The sequence below is a fragment of the Pieris rapae genome, chromosome 6 (assembly GCF_905147795.1).
Source record: "Pieris rapae chromosome 6, ilPieRapa1.1, whole genome shotgun sequence".
NCBI classification, from domain to species: Eukaryota; Metazoa; Arthropoda; class Insecta; order Lepidoptera; family Pieridae; genus Pieris; species Pieris rapae.
Genome location: NC_059514.1, coordinates 1,302,093 through 1,310,712, shown reverse-complemented (window position 1 = coordinate 1,310,712; position 8,620 = coordinate 1,302,093). Strand labels below are relative to the sequence as shown.

At 33.4% G+C, this 8,620-nt stretch overlaps 1 non-coding gene across 1 annotated transcript; it reads right to left on the bottom strand.

Moving 5' to 3' along the window:
• Positions 1 to 6,097: 6,097 nt before the first annotated feature.
• On the bottom strand, positions 6,098 to 6,171 carry Trnai-aau. The gene has a single exon. It is a non-coding gene; the product is annotated as a tRNA-Ile (tRNA).
• Positions 6,172 to 8,620: the final 2,449 nt, after the last annotated feature.

Here is an 8,620-nt window from a genome sequence, read left to right as displayed (position 1 = left end):
GTTCGGTGACTTATGTAAGTTTAACCCATGCGTTAAAGATAATAGAAACTTGATAAGAACCTTACCTTTTTTAGGTGTGGGCTTAAGATTTCGGTATCTGTCTAATAGACAAGTAGGTGATCTGCGTCCTGTGTTTGATACACACTGTCAACTTTTTTTTGGTCAAAGGCAAGCCTGTTTATTTAAGGTGATTTTCTTCAACGTTCGATCGTATGGTAAATGCGCACTTAGACAGAACGTCTATTGATACCGGGGATCGAATCAACTCAAGGATGAGATTCGCACGCTAAGCCACCAGGCTTACGTTGCATCTATATATCTTGAACGCAAGACTTTATAGATGTACTGTTTAACCACTAGAACACCTTATAATTCGATACCAGGATATTCAGTACTTTATTCTACTAGGCACATAGCGGCTATATACTAACAGAGTTGTAAATTTATTATGTTGGTTACTGCAATTGGAATTTTATTTTATTATTGCAAAGGCTAAAAGTCATTTCAATCTTTAATGTACAAGGAGTAAATGAAAACATAATACTTATTTTAGACACGTACACTAGTAAATGCGATTATTAAAGGCGAAATCTCACCGAAAATAACCTCATAATCTCATGTCATTACAATGTTGATCACGTTTCGAACTTGGTAAATATCGGCTTACGTAAGCAGTGCATTTATTACTTGCGATAACACTGATCACTTGTTTCGTATTGATCTATGATATTAATTAAATGTTGTAGGGGCTTCGTGCTTAATTGAATTGCACAGCAATCTATTCCTAGTTTAGAAACAAAAGATATCAATTAACGCTTACTGTATGTAGGTGTACTGAGACGTAATTAATAACAAAGCTATAAAAATATCAACTAGAATTGTGCAAATGTTCCATGTTGGTTGATGTATTCGTTTAGTAGTTACATATTAGAACTTCAGATGGAAATTCTGTCGCATAACGTCTCGTGCATTCAATGCAGATTTTTTATTGATTTATAATAATAATAATAATAATTTATTTATTGCACGAATATGGTATAAAATGTCAAGGTGGTACAATTGTCAGTCGTTCGCATATTCTGCCACACACAGTGGCGCGCAAATTTATCTTAGTTTAGATTTTACATTATTAGTCAGATTCATATCAATTAAGTCAATTATTATACATAATTAAATTTATATAAATTACCATGTCTCACACAAATAATCGTTTATTGAGTAGTACGTTTTTTCTAAAAGTAATGCACTAAGTCGCTTTTTAAAGATTCTTGTCGGAAGATCTTTAAGTTCTTTCGGTAATCTATTGTAAATTTTAATTGCCATACAGAAGGCGTTTTTCCGAAATAATTCTAAATTTATTTTTGGCACAGCCAATTTCTCCCCATGTCTACTACTTACTACATTCGATTTAAATCTATATATATAAAAGAAAGTCGTGTTAGTTACACCACTTATAACTCAAGAACGAAAGAACAGATTTGAGTGAAAATTGGTATGGAGGTAGCTTAGAGCCAGGAGACGGACATAGGATACTTTTTATCCCGTTCGACAGCGTTCCCGTGGGACTTGACATGAAACGTCAGTCACTATAAAAAGTGGTATAACAAATAAGAATCAGACTTGGAATAATAAAACGCAAATGATAGCTATGTAATTGACGTATAATGACAGCTGTGTAATGACGTATATATGACAATTTGATATTTGTAAGAAATCAATATTCAAAATATTTCTATTAAATAAATACGTTTAATTATTTTTACAATTTACAATTTAATTATAATGATAGTGCTATTGCCCATTCGTATAAACAGTGAAGAGAACTATAAAACTCGGTATTGTCGTATGTATACAGTTCATCCAAAGAATGATGAATGTTTCTATTTGTTGTTGTTGTCGAATGACGCATTTAATCGAGTATTGGAACGGGAACGTGAATATGATCACCAGGAATTAGATTTAGTAGTTCAAACGAATGTACCCCTGTTGAAATACCAACAAAAGGAAGTTTATGATACTTTAATGAAGGCAAACGATGATGAAAATGGTGGTTTATATTTCCTAGATGCCCTTGGTGGAACTGGCAAGACATTCCTCATGTCATTAGTTTTAGCAACTGTTCGGGCGAGATCCAACATAGCGGTTGCAGTTGCTTCTTCTGAAATAGCAGCCACATTGTTAGAAGGATGCCGTACGGCTCATTCAGAATTAAAATTACCGTTAAATCTTCAAACTATTGGAAAACCAACGTGTAATATTGCAAAACACTCAGCAATGGCCAAAGTTTTAGCGGCATCGAAAATCATCATCTGGGACGAATGCACAATGGCGCATAAACGTGCATTGGAAGCACTTAACCGAACATTAAAAGATTTACGCAATGAATCGAGATGTTTTGGAGGAGCAATGATTTTACTGTCTGGCGATTTCCGCCAAATACTGCCAGTAATTCCAAGATCTACGGCTGTCGACGAAATAAACGCTTGCCTCAAATCGTCAAATCTATGGCGCTATGTGACGAAACTGCAGCTGACAACAAACATGAGAGTTACATTGCTTACTGATAAAAAAGAAGAAAAAGAATAAAGATGTAGATGACCTGAACTACATAATGGTATGCGTTTGGTGGTTAGAAAATTGAAGAACAATGTAATTTACGCTACGATAATGATAGGAAAATTCAAAGGTGAGGAAGTTCTTATTCCGAGGATCCCGATGATCCCAACCGATATGCCGTTTGAATTTAAAAGACTTCAATTTCCGATACGTCTTGCATTTGCCATGACCATCAACAAATCACAAGGCCAATCCTTAAAAGTTTCTGGTTTAAATCTAGAACATTCATGTTTTTCCCATGGTCAATTATACGTGGCATGTTCACGGGTCGGAAGACCATCAGCGTTGTTTGTTTTTGCGCCTGATAATAAAACAAAAAATGAAAAAATGTGTATCACAAGGTACTTAAGTGAAAAGCAACCTATGTACTAAAATACAGAAATAATAATGAATGATTAATGTAGGTATTTAATTTTTTTGTATTTTTTCCAATAAAAAAACCCAAACTGCTTATTTATTGCCATTAAGGCGGAACAAAGTTCGCCGGGTCAGCTAGTATATGTATATTTCTGTGTACGAACAGGGACATTTCTAATATATAAATACATGGAAGAGATAACACTTTGAGTCTCTTAAATAGAGGCACGCAACTATCGATGCAATTTGCTCCACAAATTGCTCTAATACATTTTTTTTGGGCCTTAAATACCCTATTCACTTCGACTGAATTTCCCCAAATTATAATTCCATATCTAATTATAGATGCAATATATGCATGATAAGCAGCTAATACCGCAGCATGGTTAACAGTTTCCCTTAGTCGTTTTAACACAAAAACAAAACGGTCTATTTTGTTCTGTAATTTTTCAATATGTGATTTCCAATTACAAAATTTATCTATCGTTATACCTAAAAATACACACTCGTTCATTATGTATATTATCATTAGCACTTGTACAGTGTGTAGACAATGAGATTTACATGAAGTAATCATATAGTATTTGATCATCTATTGGGGCCTATATTTTACCTTAGTAATAATTAATTTACAAAGAAGTTTCACTTTTGACAGGTACCTATACTTTGTATGCACGCACTTTTTTTACAGTATGTATGTCGGAAGCCATCTTGCGTCACGTGATATAAAATGAAAAATTATTATATATAGCATTCTCACATATAAAAATCGTTCGAGACGCGCTTTTATATTTGTAATAACATAAAAACATTAAAGTTTCATTAGATTGCAAAAGTATCTATATAACTTTTAAAGAAAACACATTTTCAACAGATTGAAGCTATGTATTATTTTAAACTTATAGTTATTTTACATAATTTTATTTTTTTCCGACGTTTCGCGTGCTTTACAGCGGTCATTTTAGTTCTTTAAATGTGAACAATAACTTTTATATGCCATGGGCGTATGGGTATGTCGCAGCAAACTGGCTTAAATAGCCGATTAATCAACCACCTAGAACTTTTAATAAACAGCGCCGATTGACTAGCGGCCTGAATGAGATTCAACCATTAGAATAAGCAGCTAGACAAATATCAAATAACTTGAACCTATGATTGTTCCATACTTGCTTAGCCTGTTCAGTGTTCATTTCAATGTACTTCCATCTACTGCCAAACTAACCCACCTAACGCGGAAACTTTCTAAACTGTCAATATAGGGTTGCTGAAGATTTCCAAAAAGCAGTGAAATATTACATTTTCTATATTAAATAACGACTTTTTAGGTCACATGTTTTTTTTATTTTTGTCGTATATTTAGTTATCTTATGGTACGAAAAACCTAAGACCAGCCAGTTTATTTAATGTTGTAACAAATGCTACGGCTGAATATCATTCAGGCCGCTAGTTAAACGACCCTGTTTAGTAAAGCGGCTAGGCAGTTGATTGAATGACTAATTGAGCTAGTTGGCTGCGACAGCTACACAAGCATAGCTCGTTCAATAAATAATGAAACATTTCAAAATATATTTCAAAATATACATTTTAAAAATGGCGTACACAAAACAATTTTCCCGATTGGAGAAACTAATGGCTCTTAAGAATGTAATATTTTCTGTTTAATACAGTCGTCTCACAAACAGGAATAAATTGCATCCTTTGCTTGTTCCCAGCACTTTGCCGGTACTCACGACAACAGATGCTGCGATCTCAAGCAAAAGGAGATTTTAGTTTAGGAGATGATGGTTTTTATTAAAAATTTAAAATACACATATTTGTTTACTGGTGCTATGGATGTGAAAAAAAGAGTAGTAGTAGTGTTGTCTGGTTCCAGAAAAGGACAATTGCAGTGAGTGTGAAAGATCAAACAGGAGTGCAATTTAATAGGCGGGATGGGGTTTGGTTTGCTAAACAGCGATATGTGATAAATTGTGTATTTGATATATTGATTTAAAGGAGATTATTTGAAAGAAATTAAGAGTTTTTGAAGACCTGTGTGAATAACATACGGTTGCTTTGTTATTTAATACCCAACTCTACTTTTTCTTATTCTTCTCTATCCAACTCTACTCTACCCGGCGTTCGAAACTACGAACTTAAGAGTATCGCACGCTCAAGTAAACAAACCTGGGGGTTTTTTTGAATAAGTGAGATTTAGATTCTTTCCGGCTTTCGACCTTCTATTTACTGGGTAACAGCAATATTAATTAAAAACGTGAAAATTATTATTTATATAATAGTTAAAGTAAAGAATACCGGAGAGTTTTTGTTGAGTTTGAGATTTCATATGTACGATTATGGAAACCAGCGTAGCTGTCAAGAACTATCGCTTTTTCTTTTTTATCGTAGTGTTCATTACTGAGACAGGCCGTCTTGCAAATCCCAACCTAATACGTCTACTTGCTGCCTCCACACCAGTCTATCCTCAGCTTGTCTCTTTTTCATCACATCCTAACATCACCAGCTTCGAGACTACTCGGTTCTCTCGTCGCAGTATGGCCAAAGAAGCTAAGCACTCGTTTGGAAATAGTAGTTGACAAACTTGGTGATCATTAGTTGGTTGAGAACGAATTTATTGGTTCACCCAAATGAACTTTTACCCAAGAAAAACATCTCTTTGCCTACATCTCAGTTGCACTAGTTGCGAGCGTATATTCAATCTTGGGGGCCACGATTTCCATACCAAAGAGCATTTGAAATGCCACACTCCTAAAGACACATTTTAAAATGCACTTAAAGGGGTGCCATGATTTTAATTTCCGGTGGAAATGCAAGTTTCAGTGTGAAACAACATTTGAACAGTTGCAAAATTTTAATATTCATGTTTAAAACGATTTATTCGTGTATAACTCCTATACATACCTATATTGTAAAAAATCATAAAAATTTGATTATTTTCAAATAATAACTAAAATCATTTTGGTGTGATTTCGCAATTTGTAGGTTTTGCTTGTTTGTTAATTATAAAAAGTGGTAAAGGGTTCGACTCCCGACTAAACATGAATTGTAATAATAAGATACTTTAAAAATTAATGCAACTAGTGCAGAGAAATCTAAACGAAACAACACTAAAAACAAAAAATTGTGGCCCATGAGGGGATCGAACCCGCGACCTTCGCGTTATTAGCACGACGCTCTAACCAACTGAGCTAATGGGCCGACAACTGCAGTGGATAAAATACATATAGATAACGTATATGTAAAGAACGTATTTTAACAATAAAAACAATTGAAAATAAATACTTATTAATACTGATGTAACAAAACATGAACGGATATAACTCTATATTTCGAGACCGATATCGTTACATAAGTTTTAAATAATGAAGTTTTCACATATATCCATTTGCATTTTGAGCATGTATTTTATAAAGTTTAGAAAGATGGAAGAATGTTATTTATTGTTAGCTCCGTACATATAAGAGGCGTTTTGTTTCTTTGTTAGTTGGGAACAATATTTTTTTTTTTTTTTCAACTTTGATCTCCGGCCGTCCACGGGGCTTCTTCTGCAGGTCAAAATTACCAAAACGAAACGTTTTCCATTTATAAATACAGTGACACAAAGAAAAATATTAAAATTAGAAAATTAAATGGTTTTGAAAAACAAATGGACCACTAAATAGTTGTCAAAATTGAATTTGGAATTCTTAACCAAAGGGGATATAATTGAGATAATTTATAGACCGTACATAATGATGAATGGCTGTACTAGCCTCTGTACTACATACTCTATGTCGTGGGTTATAATTTACAAAACACTAAAAGTAGATCACAATACATTAATTTAAAAATAAACAACTTTCTTTATTATATTTTAATTATTTTATAACAATTTTAATTAAATCTAAAATAATAAAAAAAAACAATAATTTAAATAAATCTAAAATTTTATTACAATGATTGAAAATGCCTTCACAAATATACAGCTTGATTAGGATGTCTTTTAAGTCCAGAAACCTAATTGCCTTGTACACTTGAAATTTAATATGAAACCAGGTCCACTAGACCTCCAGGGGTTTGGTTACATGAAAAAAGCGAACACAATTAGTGTTGAATGGAGATGGCAATATGGCAACAATTCTATAATTTTTCCTGTTACCAATGAAAATCGTTGGCCCTCAGCAATGTTATAAGAATTCCTTAATATTCTTATGCAAACAACTATAAACCCAGGGAAAATAAGGAAATTTCCTCGTTTTCCTCAAACAGAAATTGAAATAGTAAATTCCGTTTATAGAATAACTTTATGAAGGCAATTATCGAATACCTTTGGTATTCCAATCACTCAGGTTATGTAACATTAGGAGAAATCTTTTATAAATATGTGAAATTTTCTTGGTATCAATAATATCTGAGGTTGTGCGTTCAAATCCCGGCGGTGAGACATTTGTTCGTATGATGTAGGTAATTAATGAAAATCAGTGGCGCAATCAATCAATCTTTTTTAGGTCTGGGCTTCACATTTCTGTATCTGTTTCATATTCATTTATTTAATCTAATAGGCAAGAGGTGATCATTTTTTGGGTCTAAGACAAGCCGGTTTCCTCACCATGTTTTCCTTCACCTGTAGAAAGTTGCTGACCAAATTGTCTTTTAAGTACTCAGAAATAGCATTTGCCTTAGTTCTTGCGCCACTAGATAGTACTTCTCAATAGATAATATTATAACAAATTGAATAAATGTGGCTAACTTTTAAATACTAAATAAAACCCGTTTCTGTTAAAATTACAGGTATAATAATCCAGTGATAAATTTATATGAATATAAAATATCCCGACAGTCAGACTAGGCACAAATTTTATTGCTCTTTCCTGTAGATTGGCTGGGTTTATGTTCCGATAGAAATACAGTTTAAATACGAGCAGTTGTGAAACTACATAAAAATGAATAGACAATTTTTTGCATTATCGTCATCAATTCATAGGACATTTTTTATAAGGGAAACTGGTTTGTAAGCCGGTCCTTAACCATAAGGAGCTTGTGATATATATGACGCAGTAAAGTAGTTGAATCAGTTAATTGAATCTATAGGCAGGTAATTAAAAATTTATATTAATTAATAATTAACTGAATTTAGAAATTCATAATAATATTTAGGATGTTCAATACACGCGTAAACGGTGCTTCTCTGTGTATATTTACTCGCAAGCAATTGCGATCGCTTACCACGGCAGAGGATTCATGAGTTCATTGCTGAATACTTAAATACTCGTGGAATCAATATTGAAATACATAAAACTTTTAAATAACTAACATCAACACATTCTGCCTCAAGCCGTCGCTTCTCGGCGCATGCGCTGGTCATGCGCGATTAGGCCACATTGTAATGGAGAGGGTTTCTCACCCTCTCAACCTCAATCAATTGTACCGAGCCAATGTGCCGAATTAAGTCTAGTTTAGATGACTTTAGATATCCCCTCTCTTACCCTAAGAGAAAAATTGAATGTAAAAAGAAAGAAATTGTTCTTAAAATTCTATCTGGTTCACGTCCATGTTTCTATGTCCTGTGGTAAAAGTTATGGGTAACGCCGATTGCTATCAGTATCGATAAAACATAAAACTACTTTGATGCCTAAACGATAAAACTCTTCAAATATTTGACTTTTTT